At 35.7% G+C, this 24246-nt stretch overlaps 1 long non-coding RNA gene across 1 annotated transcript; it reads right to left on the bottom strand.

The window, feature by feature from the left end:
• Positions 1 to 13753: 13753 nt before the first annotated feature.
• On the bottom strand, positions 13754 to 23403 carry LOC145114851 (uncharacterized). The gene is made up of 3 exons (XR_013711287.1): positions 23300 to 23403; positions 22822 to 22902; positions 13754 to 13816 (listed from the first exon to the last, which is right to left on the bottom strand). It is a non-coding gene; the product is annotated as an uncharacterized LOC145114851 (long non-coding RNA).
• Positions 23404 to 24246: the final 843 nt, after the last annotated feature.

Here is a 24246-nt window from a genome sequence, read left to right as displayed (position 1 = left end):
GTGATTGGTTAGAAAAATGAGTTTTCATCATTTCTTTGAGTAAATCTTTTGAAGTATTTTAAATATATCATGATAAACTCATATTTTAGTCATGTTTCCAGAGATCAAAAGATTAAAACTTATCAAAATGTATACATGCATTTATGAACAAAATTTTGTTTCTCAAAAACTCTTAACTTGAGTTTGATGTTTTAATCCTTAAAATCGATTTTTGCACTAAGATCATGAACATGCAACCTTGTTTATCATACATGCATGGTGTTAAAACACATCCATGATGTTCTAAAAACCATTTTAACAAAAAGAAAACAAGTTTGAAGAAGATGAAGAAGTAGAAGTCGGTTTTTGAAGTAAAATGCACATGCATGGCTTAAATCATTGTTGTGGATCTTCAAGAGATGTATGTTCTTTACCTTAAATTTATTTGTGGCTTGAAAAACCCTTATGAATCTCCATAATTTCGTGGTTAAGAGGCTGTGGTTGTGGTGTTTGGAGAAAAAAATTAGAGAGAAGGTAGAGAGAGTTTTCTAAAGAGAGAAAGAAGAGAGATGTGTGTGTGTTGGAGAATGAGAGTGTGAGAGAGAGATATGGGAAGAGAGGGGTCTGAAAATTTGAGTATAATAACCCTTTCTCATTCATTTTGTTTTATAAAATTTAAGTTATTTTATAAAATATCTAAATTTTATATAAAATGTGCACTAAAATCAAGTTTTTATTCATGAAACCTTGATTTTTGACTTATAAATTAAGGATGAATGTTAATGACTTAAATTTTTATTTTTCTTGATTATATTTCCCTGAATTTAATTGTTTTAAGATAATATTATAAGTTTCATAACTATTTTTATAGAATTCTTGATGTTAAACTTTATAATATTTAAGTTTTAGGGTTTTTAGGGTTTTTGAGAGTTTGTAAAAATTTGGATATCAAAATAAATAGAATATTTGAGACTTTAAATTATCTTATGGTATTATAACTCTTTTATAGTTATAAATAATGTTTGTAATTTATTTTTATCGGTTTATTGGCATTCTATGTAGTGATTCCGAGATTCAAGCGAAATTGAGGAATCAAGTATACTAGTCCTAGTCTTCAACTTTGACTTAAGTTTCTATGAGACTTTGACCTAATTTCTACTTCTAGGTCAAGTGCATGATGTGTGTATATGATTCATGAAAAGGTGTTCGAGTCAAAGAGTGACCCGAATATGGATAGCCTCTACAGTTAAGTAGTTGTAGAATTCACATATCAATGTGAAATCTAAGTACATTATCCATTGTTTCTAGTTGCTTCCAAGTTTCTAGTAGGTTATAACTGAGCTTCTAGTCACTAAGTCCAGTATGTGTCGTGCGTATATGTGCAACTAAGTTTATTCAAATCTAGAACCGACTCGAATTTTGACGGTTGTCACAGTCGGGCACCCCAAAATTGCCCGACAGTATGTAGGCTATGTGATTGTATGGTATGTGGTACGATGGGGGAACTCACTAAGCTTCGTGCTTACAGTTTTCAGTTTTGTTTCAGGTACCTCTTCAGCGAAGGGGAAGGAGCCGACATGGTAGTTGCACATCATACACACGCATTGGATTTCCGCACTATGAGATTTCTTGGGATTGTACTCTGACATTGTTACTAATTTTATGATACGATTTCAGACATGAGATTATGGTTTTACGAAATGATATGACTTGATGATGTTTTCTTATAAATGTTTTCTAAATCGTTATATAAAAATTGAAATTTTTGGACTTGAAAAATGGGATGTTACATGGGAAATTAAAACTAATTCCTTGTTCACATGTATATGTGAGTCAAGTGAAGGACTAGGGGATCGGGTACACTTGGTTGTGCATTGGTCAGGTCCACCACAAAGAACGATAAGACTATTCGTTATGATTTACTAAAAGTTTAGTAAATATGGTTATGCTTACAAGATTAAGTATAATTCTGAGTCATTGGAAAAGTTTCAATGTATAGCAGAACGAATAAGAAGAATCAAATTAGGCAGAAAGATAAAAGTTTCTCCAATCTGAAAGGAAGGGAGAGTACTTGAGTATCGTGTTTTATAATCATCTTAATGATTATGAAAACCATATCACAATTGATCCTCTAAGGACACCTTAGTGCACTTGTATGGCTAAGAAGAGGAATCGGGAATTGTTGATATGGTTAAATCAAATAGATGAATCATACTTCGTTCTAAAATCGAGTCTTATAGTCTTACTCCAAGATTGTAACTTGAGTGACATTTGAAATCTTATAGTCTTATAGTCTTACTCCAAGATTGTAACTAGCACACGACTTGAGGTTCATAACCTATTGTGTTGACATATTCTTGTTTCTGTGCCCAATCCAGTTAAAGTTGACTATGCATGTGAGTTCTATGAGTTCTCATTTGTTTGCATAAGGAAATGCACATTGATCAGTGAAAGTTCATTGATCAGTAAGGGTGAGCTGCTAAGCAACTTGGAAAACATGGTAGGCCCTTGTGCTACCAAGTGGCAAGAAATTAAGATTGAACAAGTTCAGTCCATATGAGTTTGAATTTGTCACAGAACTTGTCTTATGATAATGGTTGGAAATGACAGATTCACATGGATAGGAACACATACACCATAAAATCTAAGTGTCATAAGGTTTCTCTCCAATTCATAAAAATGATTGTGAGGAAACGCTTTCACTAAGTAGATTTTAAGGAGATAGCAATTGTGATATTTGCATTCTCAAATTCGATTATGATTACGACATCCCTCTTCATAGTTCAAATTGTGAGAAATGGCAAAAGGTCTAAACAGTTGAGACTTATTGTTGTAAGTTCTAAAATTGTTTAGACACACATGTGAGCTATCTAAGGAAAGATGTATGAGTTTGAGAAGCATAGATAAAGTCTTATCGAAGCATTTTGCATATGAAATCTGAACCTTGGTAAGAAAGTCAACAAGTATTGATTACCAGAAGTCCAACTGATTTCTGGGTACATGTCAAAACTAGTGGGAGCATAAGTGTTATGCTATTAAAGAAATAATTGTTATACTAGTGGGAGCATCATCATTATGGTAACTGTTGCAAGTTAGCAATGTTAATTATAGAAAACAAAAGTTTTGATTTGCAAAGTTGCAGAGGTTGAAAAGTTGTTTTGCTATGCCTAAGGGAGAGGAATTCATACTTCATTTCGAATCTAAAAGCTTAGATTGAGATTTTAATCGAATTTAGTCATGGACATATGTGAATGTTATGTTGAAATGATTCAACATAAGGAAATTCTATATGTGGAAATATTATAGCGAAAGACTGGTAAAGTATCATGTCTTTATGTGAGACATTATTAATCGTATTCCATATGCTTCGTATATAGGATCGATTACATAAGCTATAATATTAATATGTTCTAATTTTCCATATGCCTAGGGCATTAAGAGGGAAAAGGGACTAGAACGAGATATGACCAAAATGGTTAAGCAATTGTCGAGGACAATATGAGGTTTACCAAAGATTGGTTGCTCATGGATAGTTGGAAGTAAAGTGTAAATTTTGGAAGGACCATATTGACATACTCTGAGAAGAGGTAACTCTTGTTCGGAAGTGATAGTCAAAATGGGAATATGGAAATGTTGCCATAAGTGGAAGTTAATAATAATTTATGTAAGATTAGAAAACTTAATGCAAGAAGGATGTTTAAAGGAATGTACTTTGAATACGAGACTTCATTTCCATGGAATTGCTCTCCATTGGAATACTTTGTAATGTTTGTTGCCAAGTCTCTATGACTTTTGTGCATAGTCATTACAAGAGGATCATTGCATATAAGTTTAGAATCTAATAGATTTTAGCAAATGGCAATGATTTGGTATTCTTACATTTACGATAAGGATTTGATATTGTGAAATGAGCATCATTGAAATGTTGTCAATTGATCTATTTCACAAAGAGAGGACCATAGGCAAACGTAGTGTGCATGCTTGGAGCATGGCATAACTATTGTTTTAATTCAAGTATTAAGTTGATTAATCGAAACATTATACAATGAATAATGTGTAATCAATATGGTGATTAAATAAAAGGTGTTTTATTTATATTCAAAAGTTTTGAGACCATATTGGATTCGATTATTCTTGTGTTTCACTTTGCATGTTTTGACTTCCCAAATAACTAGGTTATTCAAACTATGCACAGTCGATCATACTTTGGAAGTAGGTATTGAAGCTAGACTGTCATGAATGGGTCTGTAGATTGTCTAAAGGCGTTTAGACATATCACAAGTTTGTTGCAGTGTTCATGAGTACTCCTATAATAAGATTTGAGTATTGGATTAAACCCACACTCATCTGAATCACTTCATGGATTTTATCACGAGTGATTGTGAGACGATAATATCTTATATTCTTGAAACCAAGACATGTGAGTTGTAGTTTACAAGTCGGTTGCACATTGTCATATGTAAACGCACCAGTAACTTGGTGTTATAAAACATATTGTTGCGTGTGATTTGATGAGTAAGTACAAGCAAGAATTTGAGTCGAAGTTTATCTATTCCTTTTACCCAATGTGGATAAAAGCGATATATGTGGGCCCCTCGATGATTTAGTGATGACAACCCTAAGTGCTTGGCCAAGCCTGGACTGATTTGATTTGTTCAATTAGCAGGTCGTCATAAATCGGAAACCAGGAAACAACACATGAACAAAGAGAATGATTATAATCCATGTCTCAGTTCATACGATATCGAGAATGGAGGAATATATGATCCCTTATCTAATGGACGCGTCATTGACTAGGTCAGAGTTCGACAGCGGCTTTTGAGAGCTACGATTGCTAGTCGGGTTCTGAAGTCGTACCTACAATTATAGTTAATAGACTTATCCAAGTGGGAGACTGTTGGATTGGGTGTCTAAGCCCATAACTATAATTGGTATGTACTTCACCCGAGAGTAGCATGGTCCATTTGGGTTGCCTTCACCAGAACAATCTGATAGGATGGATATTTGAGAAAGAGGTTATTTATGATTTATTAATATATTGCAAGTATAATATATTAATTATGAAATCATATTATTTAATTAGTATTGATCAAGAATTAATTTGGAATTAATTTAGTGATCAAAAGAGACTAATTAAACTAACGGGGACTGATTATGTAAATCAATGATATATATAATGTTTGGGCTATTGATCAATGTTGGGCTAAGTTTTATGTAAGTATCCATGAAGAGTTAGCCCACATGAGATATGGATCATAACCTAAGTGTATGGATTAGGGTTTACCCATGACTCTTGGAATCCTACACTATATATGTGTTATCTCTTAGCCAAAATCGGTAACCCTAAGCATTCTATGAGTTCTAAGAGAACCCTAGCCGATTTTGGTGGTGCTTAACCTCTCTCTCAAAGTCCTCCTTTGTTCATGGTGTTTGTGAACCATTTGAGGCATCACACTTGAAGTGCTGAGCTCTTGAAAGGCCAAGAACTACAAACTACATCAAGAGGTATTCATCTAACTTGATTTTATATGGTATATCCTCTATTGTATGCTAGTTAGAATGTATGCTTTGGAAAAATTCAAATTACATGTATAATTAGAGAAAACATAGATCCAAAGGATCTAGGGGTTGCATGTGCACCATGGAGTGTTATAGTGCTCAGAACCCAACAGTTACAAGCACTAGAACGAGAAACAGTTGGTTGATGTTTGGTGGACCAGTACAGAAGGTTGTTGCCCAAGAAAAAGTAGTAGCCACTACTGGATCGTCTAGTGGCAGGGCATCCCCCCAATCAGCATCAGAGTACGCAATAAGGCAGGTATGTCACACCCCCAAACCAGAACGGCGGAAACGTTCGGGGGCGGAGGATGTCATGTAAGTATCACAACACATGCAATATAGTAATCAAAGTACAAACAACCATTGCATTAATAAGTATAAGTTTTACATAAGTGTTTAAACATTACATATTCAAACATCAAAGTAGATACAGTAGAAGACAAGAGTCGCAGTACGGTACAAGATAGTCTTCTCAAAAGCTTCGGGAGTGTACCTGTCTACTGGAATCCTGAGAATACAAGTTATTTTGAAAGAGTAGATCAGCATTTAAGCTGGTGAGTTCATAAGTATTTTAGTTATATAAAGTATACTCTAAGTTCTTGGAAAAGTTCGCTGGTTCCTCCAGAAAATCCTATATTTCCTGATGTGATAAAATGATAATATCAATAGTTCCCTCTGCAATTACTTAGTTTATACTAGTTATATATAACCTAATATCGAATGGACAGTTAAATGGGTGAATCTGCCTAAGCCCACAACCAAACAAGGAACAGGAAGTAAGGCGGAAGTCACACATTTCGCTGTCAATCGGATATTACTTATATAAAACTCTGATGGATAAACTAAGGAATTTTGGAATTAGACACTAAAGGTCCTTTATGTTATACTAGTTTAAAGAGAGAGAATGACTAAGTTCCATATGATAAGTAGTTTTAAATCCCCATAAAACCGTTCTGATAAGTAGTTTTAAATCCCCATAAATCCATTTCTGAATAGTAGTTTTAAATCCTCATAAAACAGTTTAGTTTTAATTATGGAAGGTGATTAATACAGTAGTATTTCTTAAAATAAACTACCGATGAATAACTACCCTAGTATTAACCTGGTTAATTAGGGTTTAAAATGTGATAACGTTGTAACCATGCTGGACTAGAATGAACACGACGACCTACTGGTGTTGAAACTGGATATGTGACATTTGTCAACCCATGGCTGGTCTGCCGGACTGTAGCTAGCAGTCGGGATGTGGGATTGTCGATCCCGTATAGATCTATACACATAATGGCCGCTCTCCCTTCAGGAGATTCTGGTTACAAGGATATAACATAGCAAGTATTGCTATGTCCTGAAGACATACCATCACATTTTAGTTTGAGTAAAGATTGAATTATAACCCTTTTCTTAACAAAGTAATTTAGACCTCGTATACTCATTTAGAAAAAAATAGATTTCTCATTTATTTCTAATTTAGTTTGTATTATTACCCCGTGATTGCTAACTTTGGTACGTTGTATTTGTACCCCTGTTAATGCAAACCCGGTATGATGTATTATTACCCCGTGATTGCTAACCCTGGCACGTTGTATTTGTACCCCTGTTAATGCAAACCCGGTATGATGTATTATTACCCTGTGATTGCTAACCCTGGTACGTTGTATTTGTAACCCTGTTAATGCAAACCCGGTATGATGTATTATTACCCCGTGATTGCTAACCCTGGCACGTTGTATTTGTACCCCTGTTAATGCAAACCCGATATGATGTATTATTACTTCTTTAATATATTATCCATATACTAAAAGTATTATACGTATCCTGGTGTAGATAAATGAATTGTTAGTATTTTCCTTTCCTAATACACTCGGAATGAAAAGTATACAATCGTGAATCTTACTTGTATATTTAGTTTTGAATCATAAATTATACCTATTATAATTTATACGTTCTATCTGATTAGCATGATCTCTCCTTAATGTACCCCTTTGCTCAGCATGATACAAAGGTAATGATACCGACTGAAGTAACCTTTTATATTCCCATATGTATAATGTATATAATTAAGAAGGAAACGACATTCGGACAATTAACCTGACCTCAAATCCACATCCAAATAAGGAAAAGGAGATAAGGCAACTCATTAGTCCTAAGTCGTTTAAGTTTTATTTATATACTTATACATATATGAACATGATATTGATAATTATAATTTGAAATAGTTTATAAAACCTTTTTCAAAGAATTTAACAGTATTCAAAAGAGTTTACATCACTTTAAAGATTTAACATGGCTTTAAGTCATTTTGGAAGTATTTGATAATCCTTAAAAGCATAAGGAAATCCTTTGTGTGATTATTATCACATACAATTATTAACACAATTTAGATTGTGTTCAACTTGTATCCCCCCCCCCCCCCCCATTAAAAAGCATTTAAAACCATTAAAAAGGTATATTATAGGGGTATGAACTCACTTGATAAGTGGTGATTTGGGCAGCGCTTCGTTTCTATAAATGATCTTTCTCGAAGAAACCGTGAGTTTTTGATTAAAAATCGGGCTTTATGCAGGCAGCACTTCGACTGGAAAGAGGTTAGCTTCTCGAGAATTTCGGGCTTCGAGGCTTGCTTAGGGTTTTAGACTTGATACCGGGGCTTTGGGGGTTGTAGGTGAGGTTGTGGGAGTGAAAGGGGTGAAAAAGGATGGAAAATGGTGAAAAACGTGTGCCAAATCCGAGAAATCTCGCAGCCCTTATATAGGCTGCGAGGGTTCGGCCGAAGGGGTGAGTCACCGGACACGCGGCAGCAGCAGCGAAGGCCACGAGCCGAAGCTCGGATGCGAGACAGGGAGGCGAGGCGCGTCGGACGCACACTGGACTGCGACTTCGGTCGAATCAGAAGGCGACGCGTGTCGGATCCGGGCGTGGCGGTTACTGTTCATGCGAGATTCGCCGGTATTATCCAATTTTTCACGGTTTTTGAGCCTAAATCTTCCGAAATTCATAACTTTCGCATACGAACTCCGTTTTTGACGTTATTTATATGCACGCGTAGGCAAAATTATACTCTACGACTTTCGTTTAGACTTCGTCGGCTAATTTTGACTTTATTTTTAATATTATTAATTTTAACAGACCGGGACAGGAAAATCCGTTAAAAATTCATAACTTCTTCATCCGACGTCCGTTTTTGTCTGTCTTTTTACCGTTGTACTACTATTGACGAGACCTTCAATTCTCATTTAGGTTGTGTCGGCTAAAAATCACTCAATCTTTATTTCGAGTTTTTAGCTGTATGTTGCTATACTAAAACTTAGAAAAATCATAACTCCCTCATATGAAGTCAGATTTTGACGTTCTTTTTATGAAAGTTCTCGGTTTAACATAATCTACAACTTTTTCATTTAGATTATTATGGCTAAAAAGCCTTTTATTGAAAATTCATTTTTATACTGAACAGTGTTTTGCCGGTTTTGTCGCGGATCTTCGATTGGTCATAACTTCTTCGTTATAACTCGGATTTCAGTGTTATTTATATTTTTGGAAACCTTGTTACAATCTCTACCACTTTGTTCATCCCAATTAAGATTATTGAACAATTTATTTTTGACCTAAATTTGACTGGTGTAACATTATCCCCCCGTTAGAGGGAATTTTGTCCCGAAATTAAGTCTAAAGTGATACTCAGGACTAGGGAAAAGATGTGAATATTTTCGTTTCATCTAATCTTCCTTTTCCCATGTGAATTCAGGTCCCCAGTTTGCGATCCAGCGAACCTTCACTATTGGGATAAGACTATGCTTGGTTCTTTTGATTTTCCTATCCATGATTTCTATTGGTTCTTCTACAAAGTGTAGACTTTTATTTAACTTGATTTCATCAAGTGAAATAACAAGTGTGTCATCGGATAGACACCTCTTTAGTTTAGATATGTGAAAGGTGGGATGAATGTTATTAAGTTCTTTTGTGGTAGTTTAAGTTTATAAGCTACAAGACCGATTCTGGCAAGAATCTTGAATGGTCCTATGTACCTTGGATTTAGTATTCCACGCTTTCTAAAGCGTATCTTGCCCATCTGGGGTGAGACCTTCATATGACAAGGTCATCAACCTGGAATTCTAACGGTTTTCTTTTATCGAAGTCGTAGCTTCTCTGATTAACTCTGGAAGCTTTATGTCGCTTCCTGGTTCGTATTCTCTTTTCGGTAGTTTCTCGGATGAATTCCGGACCAGCAAAGGTGTTGTGTGGAAATTGGACCTCTAGCTAGTTGGGTGTCCTACTTTAGTCCAGTGCAGATAGAATCTGCACTTGCGACCACAGAAGGTTTCGAATGGAGCAACTTAAATGCTAGCATGATAAGGGACTTGACTAATTGGTAAATGAGTATCCCAAACTTTACCAAAGTCGATCACATATGCTCATGACTACTCTAGTTCCCAGAGATTTCTGAAGTGACTGCCTGAACTGGGAGATGATTTTATTATCTCAACGGGGATAACATATATTGGAACACCGTGCACTCTGACTAATTTCTCTAACACACGTTCTAGTTATCTTCTCTATTTGCCTGTTTTTTCAAAATTGTAGGAAGTGCGCGGACTTGGATAATCTGTCGACGATCACCCAAAATGGCATCTAATCCACCTGTTGCATTGGTAAGTTGATTATAAAGCTCGTTGTAATCCGTTATCACTTCAACTCAGGTATCTTCGGTTGTTGTAGTAAGCCTGCGGGCTTTTGCTTTGAAGTTCACGATAAGACTCATAGTTGGCTCATCCATCATCACCTTGTGTATACGAGTCGTATATAAATTAGATCGACAAAACATGCGGTTGGGTGGCTCTGCCCCAAGTCCACAACCAGACAAGGAACAGGAAATAGGGCGGAATTACACATCCTAAATCTTGTTGAGTCTAAATTATATGCTACTCTTGCGTATACACTTAGCAGTGATAGATTAACCTAATGAATTCTTAGTCTCTATTCTTGAACTTGACCTGCGGTATAATGATTTTCCTATGAGATCTATTGGGGTACTTCGGTGGTTACTGACTTCTAAGACTACTTCGGTGCTTTTCGTTTCAAGTTTCCTGTCTACTGAGTAGGCTAGAAGGGCGTGGTACCCTTCGCATGGGTACTTCTGAAGTTTTTAAATGAGAGATGACATAAGGGTTTGCGTTATGGATTGGAAGAATTTCATCTTACGGTTGATTAAGGAAAAAGTTCTTTTACACAGTATAAGAATTTTTACATGGTAAGGACCAGGCCAAACCATGTCGAATGAGGATTTCGGAATTTTCTCGACAAAATAGATATTAAGTCGTTCTGGGGGAAATGATTACTAGGATAATGAACTATCCTATGTACCTAAGTTTTCAACGCTTCCGGTTTTATTTTGTTATTACTGTTACGAATCCCCGTTTTGATTCGAAATTGGCGGGTACTACCAATACGAGGGTTCTAATAATTTGAAATTATGAACTTCCATGAAATGGTCCTTACTAGGTCTCTCTATAATCGCTTGGTGTATACAAGTCATGTATAATTAAGATTGGTAAGACCTTTGACTGAGCAACCCTGCCTTAAGTCCACAACCAAACAAGGAACAGGAAATGAGGCGGGATTACTCACTCTAAGTCTACAAATCTTAATTATAAATGACCCTTATGTATATACTAAGTCATCATAGCTTACCTGTTCGGGTTTCAAATTTTATATGAATGTTGTGATTTAATTTGAACGGGAGAGTAATCATAATTATAGATAATTATTGGGGTTTGGAAGCGTACCAAAAATATAGTCGGGTTCTTTGATGCCTTCCCATGCATTGGGGTCAAACTTCTCCTGCTCCCCCATCGTTCTTCTCTGTTGGACAGTCCCTCTTGTAATGTCCTATTTCACCACAAAGGTGACATATTGGAATGGTTCCAACATTGGTAGTTGAAGTGATGAACTCAACCGGAGCTCTACAGATGCGGGCAGTGTGCCCCTTCATGTTGCATCTATTGCAATGCAGCTCTCGGCAAACTCCATGATGATGGTAGTTACACTTGCTGCATTGTGGAAGGTTTCCTAAGTACGACGTGGTCGGTGCTGGAATAACAGGGCTGATGGGGGTATTGACTGCCTCAGTTCGTTGCCCTCTGTTAGGTTCTTGAGTTGAACAACTCCCTTTCTCATTCTCGAACTTTCATTTCAGGATATTAGGTTTGAGGTTCGAAGTGTCCTTACAAATAGGTACTCGTTGCTGTACTTTGTTATCACCACGATCGTGATTGTCGATAACATTACCACTAACATTTGCGTTGTTAGCATTAAGGTGTGCCATGACAGCTGTTGTGACTGCAGCTTGAAACGTAGCCGAATTTATCTGAAGGATTAGTGTTTTGCGGGTGGGTTGGTTACGTTTCTTTGGAGGCATGATTCTGCTTCACGATAAGAAAATGAGCTCGTAAGCGACGATAGTTGTCTCTAGATGTATTCTAACCATTTGTATCTACATATAAATCTTTCATTTTGTTATACTGTTCTCAATTATTCGACCTGCATCCCTATGATGCAATCCTGGTAAGGAGCATAAATAACTTTCTAGAATGGTTATGAATCGAGTGTCATCCGAACTAAGTTACCTTCGATTGGTGGATATCGTTTTCCAACTTTCAAAATGATTTGAAAACAATTCATAATAAAGTCTACATAAAATAGACTTGTGAATTTGAGAAGTAATCACTATCAACTGAGATTTCGTGATCCGATTTATTGCTATTAGCCGTGACAGGAAAAGAAGATAAGCTTAAAACCTAATGTGAGTAATGTAAATACTAACTCACTAGGTTGAATCGATTTACTAGTTATTACTTAGATGAAAAGGCACTCAAACACTTCACATGAATCACACGTGGTTTTCCTCTGTTCTCTGTTCTATTCTGGGCGGTAATGATTTGTTCTCTCCTGGTATCTATAGGGTGTCCTTCTCCTCCTTAGGTATATTGAATTCCTGAGCTATCTTACTTCCGATTCTGACACTGATCCCCATTACTTCGTAATGAAGATTTTGAATCTTGGAAGTTCATGCGATTCTCTCATTGGTGTCCTTAATAGGGTAAGGGCACTAAATGATTTCTATAGTTTCGTTATTTCTCATATATTTCTTTCTCACAATTCTCCTAATGAAATTCTGTTGGATCCTCCTTGACTCTTCTATTGATTGCTGGAGTGACTACATCTATCTAAGGGGTTTATACGAGAATGGGAATGTCTAAAGAATCTATGAGAAATTTTAAATTTTTACGAAGGTGATCCTTTTTGGTCCTTCTATAATCACATAGTGTGTACCGATTATATATAATCCAGATCAAATAGACCTTCGAATAAGTAATCCTAGTCTAAAACCACATCCAAACAAGGAAAATGAAGTAGAGTGAAAATCACATATTTTAAGTTTATAAAATCTCAACTATATATAACCTTAACGTATCCACTTAGTAATTATAGACTTATCAGGAAAGATCTTATTAACATTTCCCCAAAGTTATTTATGGTATCTAAAATACTTCCATGGTATTTTAATTATAAGTTTGATTCTTAGACTTCTAGATATAAGAAGTTGATAAGTTTTCAGTTTTCTTGTCATTGCATCCTAAAATACTCCTATAGTATTTTAACCTTTATGTTTGGTTCTAGAATTTTTCTGGTACCTAGGTAAGTTTTAGACTTGTTTCAACACTACAATCACTCCCGAACACATGTTGGTCATATCTTAAATGAATATAGTTGATCAGGCTATATTGATCCCCGATATGATTACATAACTGTCCAGGTTTAACTGTAATGTCCAACATCCAAATACTTTTGTTTTGTTCTTCTTGTGATACTCATTCTAGTATATATATTCTGCATGTACTTATACTTTTATAAAATATTGTTATATTTTTAAAGTATAACTCTTGGTCAGAGTGTTTTTATCCCAATGGGTTTATAGTTGTATATCTTTTATGACTGATATACTGAGTTCACTATAAACAATGCTCTGATACCAATCTGTCACACCCCCAAACCAGAACAGCAGAAACGTTCAGGGGCGGAGGACGTCATGTAAGTATCACAACACATGCAATATAGTAATCAAAGTACAAACAACCATTGCATTAATAAGTATAAGTTTTACATAAGTGTTTAAACATTACATATTCAAACATCAAAGTAGATACAGTACAAGACAAGAGTCGCAGTACGGTACAAGATAGTCTTCTCAAAAGCTTCGGGAGTGTACCTGTCTACTGGATTCCTGAGAATACAAGTTATTTTGAAAGAGTAGATCAGTATTTAAGCTGGTGAGTTCATAACTATTTTAGTTATATAAAGTATACTCTAAGTTCTTGGAAAAGTTCGTTGGTTCCTCCAGAAAATCCTATATTTCCTTATGTGATAAAATGATAACATCAATAGTTCCCTCTGCAATTACTTAGTTTATACTAGTTATATATAACCTAATATTGAATGGACAGTTAAATAGGTGAATCTGCCCTAAGCCCACAACCAAACAAGGAACATGAAGTAAGGCGGAAGTCACACATTTCACTATCAATCGAATATTACTTATATATAACTCTGATGGATAAACTAAGGAATTTTGGAATTAGACACTAAAGGTCCTTTATGTTATACTAGTTTAAAGAGAGAGAATGACTAAGTTCCATATGATAAGTAGTTTTATATCCCCATAAAACCGTTCTGATAAGTAGTTTTAAATCCCCATAAAACCGTTTCTGAATAGTAGTTTTAAATCCTCATAAAACAGTTTAGTTTTATTTATGGAAGGTGATCAATACAGTAGTATTTCTTAAAATAAACTACCGATGAGTAACTACCCTAATATTAACCTGGTTAATTAGGGTTTAAAATGTGATAAAGTTGTAACCATGATGGACTAGAATGAGCACAACGACCTACTGGTATCGAAACTGGATATGTGACATTTGTCACCCCATGGCTGGTCTGCCGGACTGTAGCTAGCAGTCGGGATGTGGGATTGTCGATCCCATATAGATCTATACACATAATGTCCGCTCTCCCTCCAGGTGATTCTGGTTATAAGGATATAACATAGCAAGTATTGCTATGTCCTGAAGACATACCATCACATTTTAGTTTGAGTAAAGATTGAATTATAACCCTTTTCTTGACAAAGTAATTTAGACCTTGTATACTCATTTAGAAAAAAATAGATTTCTCGTTTATTTCTAATTTAGTTTGTATTATTACCCCGTGATTGCTAACCCTGGTGCGTTGTATTTGTACCCCTGTTAATGCAAACCCGGTATGTTGTATTATTACCCCGTGATTGCTAACTTTGGTACGTTGTATTTGTACCCCTGTTAATGCAAACCCGGTATGATGTATTATTACCCCGTGATTGCTAACCCTGGCACGTTGTATTTGTACCCCTGTTAATGCAAACCCGGTATGATGTATTATTACCCTGTGATTGCTAACCCTGGTACGTTGTATTTGTAACCCTGTTAATGCAAACCCGGTATGATGTATTATTACCCCGTGATTGCTAACCCTGGCACGTTGTATTTGTACCCCTGTTAATGCAAACCCGATATGATGTATTATTACTTCTTTAATATATTATCCATATACTAAAAGTATTATACGTATCCTGGTGTAGATAAATGAATTGTTAGTATTTTCCTTTCCTAATACACTCGGAATGAAAAGTATACAATCGTGAATCTTACTTGTATATTTAGTTTTGAATCATAAATTATACCTATTATAATTTATACGTTCTATCTGATTAGCATGATCTCTCCTTAATGTACCCCTTTGCTCAGCATGATACAAAGGTAATGATACCGACTGAAGTAACCTTTTATATTCCCATATGTATAATGTATATAATTAAGAAGGAAACGACATTCGGACAATTAACCTGACCTCAAATCCACATCCAAATAAGGAAAAGGAGATAAGGCAACTCATTAGTCCTAAGTCGTTTAAGTTTTATTTATATACTTATACATATATGAACATGATATTGATAATTATAATTTGAAATAGTTTATAAAACCTTTTTCAAAGAATTTAACAGTATTCAAAAGAGTTTACATCACTTTAAATATTTAACATGGCTTTAAGTCATTTTGGAAGTATTTGATAATCCTTAAAAGCATAAGGAAATCCTTTGTGTGATTATTATCACATACAATTATTAACACAATTTAGATTGTGTTCAACTTGTATCCCCCCCCCCATTAAAAAGCATTTAAAACCATTAAAAAGGTATATTATAGGGGTATGAACTCACTTGATAAGTGGTGATTTGGGCAGCGCTTCGTTTCTATAAATGATCTTTCTCGAAGAAACCGTGAGTTTTTGATTAAAAATCGGGCTTTATGCAGGCAGCACTTCGACTGGAAAGAGGTTAGCTTCTCGAGAATTTCGGGCTTCGAGGCTTGCTTAGGGTTTTAGACTTGATACCGGGGCTTTGGGGGTTGTAGGTGAGGTTGTGGGAGTGAAAGGGGTGAAAAAGGATGGAAAATGGTGAAAAACGTGTGCCAAATCCGAGAAATCTCGCAGCCCTTATATAGGCTGCGAGGGTTCGGCCGAAGGGGTGAGTCACCGGACACGCGGCAGCAGCAGCGAAGGCCACGAGCCGAAGCTCGGATGCGAGACAGGGAGGCGAGGCGCGTCGGACGCACACTGGACTGCGACTTCGGTCGAATCAGAAGGCGACGCGTGTCGGATCCGGGCGTGGCGGTTACTGTTCATGCGAGATTCGCCGGTATTATCCAATTTTTCACGGTTTTTGAGCCTAAATCTTCCGAAATTCATAACTTTCGCATACGAACTCCGTTTTTGACGTTATTTATATGCACGCGTAGGCAAAATTATACTCTACGACTTTCGTTTAGACTTCGTCGGCTAATTTTGACTTTATTTTTAATATTATTAATTTTAACAGACCGGGACAGGAAAATCCGTTAAAAATTCATAACTTCTTTATCCGACGTCCGTTTTTGTCTGTCTTTTTACCGTTGTACTACTATTGACGAGACCTTCAATTCTCATTTAGGTTGTGTCGGCTAAAAATCACTCGATCTTTATTTCGAGTTTTTAGCTGTATGTTGCTATACTAAAACTTAGAAAAATCATAACTCCCTCATATGAAGTCAGATTTTGACGTTCTTTTTATGAAAGTTCTCGGTTTAACATAATCTACAACTTTTTCAATTAGATTATTATGGCTAAAAAGCCTTTTATCGAAAATTCATTTTTATACTGAACAGTGTTTTGCCGGTTTTGTCGTGGATCTTCGATTGGTCATAACTTCTTCGTTATAACTCGGATTTCAGTGTTATTTATATTTTTGGAAACCTTGTTACAATATCTACCACTTTGTTCATCCCAATTAAGATTATTGAACAATTTATTTTTGACCTAAATTTGACTGGTGTTACAAGGTAGTAGAGAAGGGATGAGGTTGTAGCCCTAAGTCTAGGGTGCCACAAACATATCTGAGAATGAGTTTTAAGGCATGAATATGTTGCTCTCAAGGGTCATGCGTAAATAGATAGATTTGCTGGACTGCATAGGCAAGGTCAAGTCTGGTGAGCGTGAGGTATTACAACCCCTGCTAAGTTGCGGTATAAACAGGGATAAGAGACGAGGGTACCTGACGGATCAAATTTGGATTGTATGTCAGCAGGAGTTCGACATGGGTTACAATTTGTCATGTGAGCTCTCTCGAGAAGTTCCAACGCATATTTGCGTTGACATAGAAAATTTCCTTTATCGTCCCGTGTTGAAGAAATTCCCCAAAAATAAAACAAGTCACCTAGATCCTTCATGGAAAACTCAGAGGCCATGAGAGAGATAATGCAATGTAATATGCCTATAGAGGAAGCAGTGATGATAATGTCATCCACATGTAGAAGTAAGTATGCAACCTCTGACCCCTTGCAAAAAATAAATATAGAGGAATTGCATCGGCTGTGAGAAAATCCCATCTCGGTGATATGAGCAACAAATCGTTGAAACCATGCATGAGGTGCCTGTTTCAGTCCATAAAGAGAGCGTTGTAAGTGGCACACATGATCAGGACAGTGAGGGTCTTGAAATCCAGGAAGATGATGCATGTACACAGTTTCATTCAGTTGACCGTGTAAGAAAGCATTCTTAACATCTAACTGATGAATGGGCCATTCCTAGAAATAGCAAGGCTTAAAACCGTGCGTATGGTGTCTCGTTGAACAACCGGACTAAACGTCTCAACAAAGTTAATACTCGATCGTTGGATTTTTCCATTTGTGACTAAATGCGCTTTGTAGCGCTCAAGATACCCGTCTGCTTTATATTTCTTTCTAAATAACCACATAGAGCGAACAATATTAGCCCCCGGGGGTCTTGGAACCAAGACCCAAGTTCTGTTGTCAATAAGAGCACGAAATTCGTCTTTCATGGCAATGGTCCAGTTTGGTTCTTAAAGAGCTTGGAGGTGTGACCGAGGGAGGTGAGATTTGGTGGTGGTGTGGAGATTTACACGATTTATAGGTTTTGTTATACCGGTAGAGGATCAGGTGATCATAGGGTGAGTAAAAAAAGAGGAGGAGTAGGTGTCGAGATAGAGTCGGGAGTGGGAGGTTGTGATGAGTCCGAGAGATCGAAGACAGCCGAAGGGCTGGTAGGAGGAGATGTGCTAGATGATGGAGGATCGGGTTGATCTTGGGAAGGAGAGGTATTTGAAGGGTGATGATCGGAGGTGAGAAAATCACGGACAATGAGGGAAAGGGTATGAGGAGTTTCAAGGAAATTGTATGAAGGGGTGCAATTTGGTTTCATGGATTGAAAAGAGAACACCTCTTCATTAAATACAACATGGCGGGAAATTATTATTTTTCGTGTGGCTAAGTTGAAGGATCAGAAACCACGATGATTGGATGGATACCCGAGAAAGATGCATGGTGTGGTGCGAGGAGCTAATTTATATGGGGTAGGTATTTGAGGGTAGCATAAACAACCAAAGACATGAATATGAGTGAAGACGAGAGGTTTGTTGAAAAGTTTGGTGTATGGGATTTCATTTTTGATTGATGTAGAAGGAGTGATGTTGAGGAGGCGAGTGGCTATGTGAAGGGCTTCCACCCAAAATGTGGGTTGGAGATGGTCTTGAAAAGGTAATGTGTGAATTATGTTATTGATGGCTCGTATCATGCGTTCTGACTTTCCATTTTGTTGGGAAGTGCGAGGACAAGAGAAACGAAATGTGATCCCTTTTTGGTCAAAGCGGTTATGGAACATAGTGTTATCAAATTCACCGCCATGATCACATTGTAAATTCTGAATATCAGTTTGAAATTGGTTTTTGACAAAAACACGGAAATGTAAGAACTTTCTAAATACATCACTTTTGTTTCGCAATGGATATACCCAAAGAAAATGTGAGTAATGATCCAAAAACAAGACATAAAATTGAATACCACTTGTGCTAAGAATTGGTGATTGCCATAGATCTGAATGAACAATTTCAAAAGGTTTAGAAACGGTAGAAATAGTACTAGAGAAAGGTAATTGAATGTGTTTGCCAAGTTGACAAGCTTGGCAATTAATTGCACTAACAGTTTTATTACATGGAATAAAATGAATAGAAATTAATTTATTGAAGACATGAGCGCTAGGGTGACCGAGACATTGATGCCATAATGAACTGGTGGAAAGAAGGGCAACAAAAGTATGAAGAGATAGAGGAGCAGGGTAAAGATCACAGTGGTCTGTTACACCTAAGCAGGACCTAGAGAGTGCCCACATCCTTCACAGTAATACCACAAGGATCAAATTCAATCGAAACAAGATTATCAGTTGTAAAGCGACATACAAAAATAAGATTTTTAATGATGTTGGGTGTAACAATAACATTATTAAGATGTAAGGGTCGGTGAATGGAATCGATTTTGGAGTAACCAATGTTTTTGACGGGTATGGAATGACCATTTCCAACAAAAATGATTTTTTCGTGACTATTATTTTGGAGTTACCGGTGTTGGATGCAAGGTGATAGGTTGCTCCTGTATCCATGTACCATAAAGAATCTGACCCATCATTTAAGGACATGGTGTTGTAATCTTGAGCAAGGTCAGTTGCTTGATCTTGAGCCATAAGAGGAAACCATTGTTGAAGAGTGACAAGACCTGGTGTGATGGTGGATGTGTGATATGCAACAACATGCGAAGATGGGGGCTGATGGGATGATTGTTGCACTGGTGGAGGTCCAAGAAGCCCATGTGAAGGTTGTTGGGCTGGTTGTCTTTACTGTGGAGATGGGGCTGGTCTAACAGGTCTGTTTATGGTCCATGGCGCTAAGTACATCCAAGTAAAAGGAGCCCATGGTGGTGAATAAGGCCAAGAAAATTGTGTTGTGGTAGAGTATTGATGTCGTTGAAGATCACCACTCCTGCTTCCACGATTTGAGCGATCACCATGACCATGACGACCTCCGTGAGAAAAATTTGTGTTGCTCGAGTTTGTGCTGTTGTACAATACCGTGGGTGGCGAAGAATGGTCCGAGTGAGCCGGTTGTTGAGGGAGTTGGCGGTTAAGGCGATGTTCCTCAGCAATGAGTTTTGATCGAGCTTGAAGTAATGTTGGTAACGGGTCTTTTTGGCAAAGAATCATGGCAATATGGTCATATTTTGGTAAGAGACCGTTGAGTAGGTGAGTGACCAGAGTTCTCTCGGGCACGGGATGATCAATTTTTGCAAGGAGATTGGAGATGGTGGTGATTCTCTCACAATAATCAGCAATCGGCTGATCTCCAAGAGTCATAGAATGTAACTCATTATCTAGTTCATTGGCAGTGGTATCTTTATTGTCACGAAACAGGCTTTCAAGAGAAATCCAAAACGTGTGTGCAGTAGCTCAGGTCTTCAAGATGGTATTCAGAAGAGAATGAGTGAGGGTTGTGTAGATCCATGCTTTTACCACAGAATCAAGTGTGTACCAGTCTTCATCTTTATCAGATGTGGGTTTGGATTTTCTTGTAAGACGATCAATAACACCAAAGGCACGATAGTGTGTAACAAATAATACTCTCCACTCATCATAGTTAATCTGATTAAGGTCCAGTATGAGAGGCACGAATGTTTTAATGTTTGTGAATCCGAATGGTTTTTGATTTTTGGTGGGTGTAGAACTTCTAGATTCAGACATTGTGAAAGTGAAAAGAAAGCTGGAAAAAAGCGAGAGAGAGATGATAGAGGGCCGGCAAATTAGGGTTGCTTGCAGAGGATGGGATCGAGAATTAGGGTAAAAGAAGGATTAAATCGGATACCATATTACAAATGATATTTTCCCATGATTGATATTTGCATTGATATGAAATCTATATACATCACACATAATACAGAAGGCTATAATGGGCTAACCTAACAAATGCATACACGACATATACAAGTACACTAATAGATTTTAGTCCATAGGCCATCTAACTAATGTTTCATCCATGAATTAAGTAGCATGTTTGCTAAACCTTTTTTTTTATAATCAAGGTATTGATAACAGGCAAACACTAGTACTCTAGACATTGTGAGAGTAAGATGGTTCCTTTTCTAAAAAAAAATACCAAGCTTTTATTTCATAACAACCGATTGATTTCATATATATATATATATATATATATATATATATATATATATATATATATATATATATATATATATATATATATACACACACACACACACAGAAAAGTTGAACATATAACCATTATTAATTAACGAACCAATCCAAAGCGTCGGAATTTAAAGCGATCAACGGCAAAATGAAGGGTTGTAAACTTTTACAACGGACGCACATGCACCGGATTATAGCAATACCCACTTCCTTTTTTTAGTTTAATTTTTTAGGCCATGTTTTTTATCGAATATATATATATATATATATATATATATATATATATATATATATATATATATATATATATATAAAACGTTGTTCATGATTTTTCGTCATCTTTCCATAGAGATTCATATTTATATATAAAAAAATAAACTTAAAAAAAAACCACTTCATTTTTTTTATTTTTCAAAAAATTAAGGTCTATTTTTTATCGAAAAAAATTAATAAATATATCAAAATTCATATTTTTTGGTACTCTTTAAACATAAATTCATATTGATGTTTTAAAAAAAATCGAAATTTCAGTTCAGATTCACATTGTGAGTCTGAATAATAGTAAGTCAGAACATTGTGAATTTTGAAAACCAAATTATATACAGTTCAAATTCACAATGTAAATAAATCAATTTGTTGATTTTACAAAAATAATTTACAAATAATCAAAACGTTAAAATATTATAAAGCTACATGGAAATATATTTCGATTCATATGTAAATTTCACTTAATTTCTGAATGATCAAAGAGTTAAAATAGTAAGTCAGATTCACATTGTGAATGTTAAAATTGAAATATTTACAGTTTAAATTCACAGTGTGAATCTGAACTAATTGAGTTTTTTTTAATCGATGTTAATGTTTATTAATAGTGAACACAAAATTGAGATTTTTAGTATAATTAGTTTTTTAGATAAAAATAAACTTAAATATTGAAGAAAAAAAACAACAAAAGGAATTGATTTTTTTTTGAAAAAAAAAGTTTGTGTTTATAAATCAACATGGATCTCTATAGAAAGAAAACGAAAAATCGTGAACAAAGGTATATTCGGTTTTTTTCAATAAAAAACTTGGCTTAAAAAAATTAAACGAAAAAAAGAGGTGAGTTTTTTGGTAAAGATGTGGGTTTATGGTATAGTCAGTGTATGTGCGTCCAATTTACAAGTGTATATCTATTCCCTTGGCTGTTGACAGTGGCGGAACCAGAAAAAAAGTTTAGGGGTGGCACAAATTTTTTTCTAGTGTAAGGACTAAAGATGCACCTTTTAAACTCAAGGGTAAAACCGAAAAAATTACCCGGTTTTGAATGTTGAATCATTATCTAAGATTAAGTCTTGCTGAAACAAGAACAATGATATACAATAATACAATAAATAGTGTTTAAAGGGGCATGTATAGATGGGTATTAAGTTGGTTATTTCTATAGACTATGCAAGAGAGTAACAATATCAGAGTGATCATTAAGAAAATATATATTGTAGACTCACTCTTATAGAGGCACACTTAGAAATTGAAAAGTAGAGTATAGTTGAATTTGAGAATAATATAGACAAGGTGAACAATAGAGTGTGGCTAAACAAATGTAACCATGCTATATCAAATATAGATGTAATGTACCTGTTTTTGGAGATTTCATTTGATGCAGTTGTTATGTTTCCATTGATCAGATTTCAGTTGCCATCATGGATTGTGTTGGAGCTGCAATGGTCGCCACATCAGTGAGTGTCACTATGTTTGTTCCTCTTTGTTGTTAAAGAATTACAAAAAGGTCCAGAACTCTTGATGCATTAGAGATACAAGGAATGGGGATCAACAAAGAGGACACCATTGATACACTCAACTTACAAGTGAAAAAAGTGACATGCTATTTCAAAAATTACGTGATCGAATACAAGACAAAAACTAATACACTCAGCTTACAAGAGGAGCTGAAACTTTGTGGATGTTTTTCATTGAAGAGTTTTATCAAACACTTGGTGTTCATAAAAAAAAGAGACCACAAATTAAACTATAAAGCACATATGAAAAACCCCTGTAGCAAATCAGAAATCCTCATTGAATATTTAGACAATCAGAAAGAAAGTACGACAACTACCGTGTGTTGGATTGGAATTGAGAAGATAGCACAAAAAAATCAGAAGTTGGATTGCAATTGAATATTGTGTTGGTGACTTCACTGCTCCTCCTTTTCATCCTCACTTCCTATCTTCTTCAAAAAAAATTGGGCTAAGGAGTAGCACAATATGTTATACGCGAGTCGCACTTCATCTTCAAAAAAAATATACATTTTTCGGACAAACTTGAGGGGTAGCCCGTGCTACCCCTGGCTATTAGTTGGTTCCGCCCCTCGCCGTTGATCATTATGATTTTCGATGTTCACGATTGGTTCTTTGTTAATAATGGTTATCTGTTGAATTAAAAATGATTATGTAGGTTTAATTAAAAATGATTTCAAACAATTCTGTTTTGTTTTGTTTTTTATTTTATCTTTATCATTCGTTTATCATTTTTTAAGACACATTTGGAATCAACATGAAACATTACAAGAAACTTGGTTTTGCTACAAAACCATTGCAAAGGTAAATATGGAGAAATTTGCAAATGCATGGGTTGTTTTTGTTTTCTTTGTAAAGAGAAACTTGGTAATGTTGATGAAATCCGGAGATCGTTTGTCGCTAACTGAAACAAATCAACAATAGATAAAATAAATTGAAAAGAGGGGCAATTATGTCATATTAATATCTACTCACTTTCTAGCTTTACATATCAAATAAGATTCCAACTATCTCCACTTGTATCTAAACAATCACCCCGGAGGAGGCTTTATAAATAGGGCTGATTCCAACATTTGTACTCGCATACAAGTTTAATGAACCCAACCTAATCGGGTTCGCATTTACATGCACTACAAGAAAAGTCCTTATTAGTGATCAATTTTTTAGTGACGACCAAAAATTTGGTCACTAACAACATCATTTAGTCACCAAAAATTTAGTCGTCATTGAATTTTGGTAATCCTACAAATTTAATGACCAACTATAT

Source organism: Lactuca virosa, chromosome 5 (assembly GCF_052849685.1).
Source record: "Lactuca virosa cultivar CGN04683 chromosome 5, Lactuca_virosa_CGN04683_v6, whole genome shotgun sequence".
Taxonomy (NCBI): domain Eukaryota; kingdom Viridiplantae; phylum Streptophyta; class Magnoliopsida; order Asterales; family Asteraceae; genus Lactuca; species Lactuca virosa.
The sequence above is the reverse complement of the archived record's forward strand: the minus strand, read 5'-3'. Positions and strand labels throughout refer to the sequence as shown.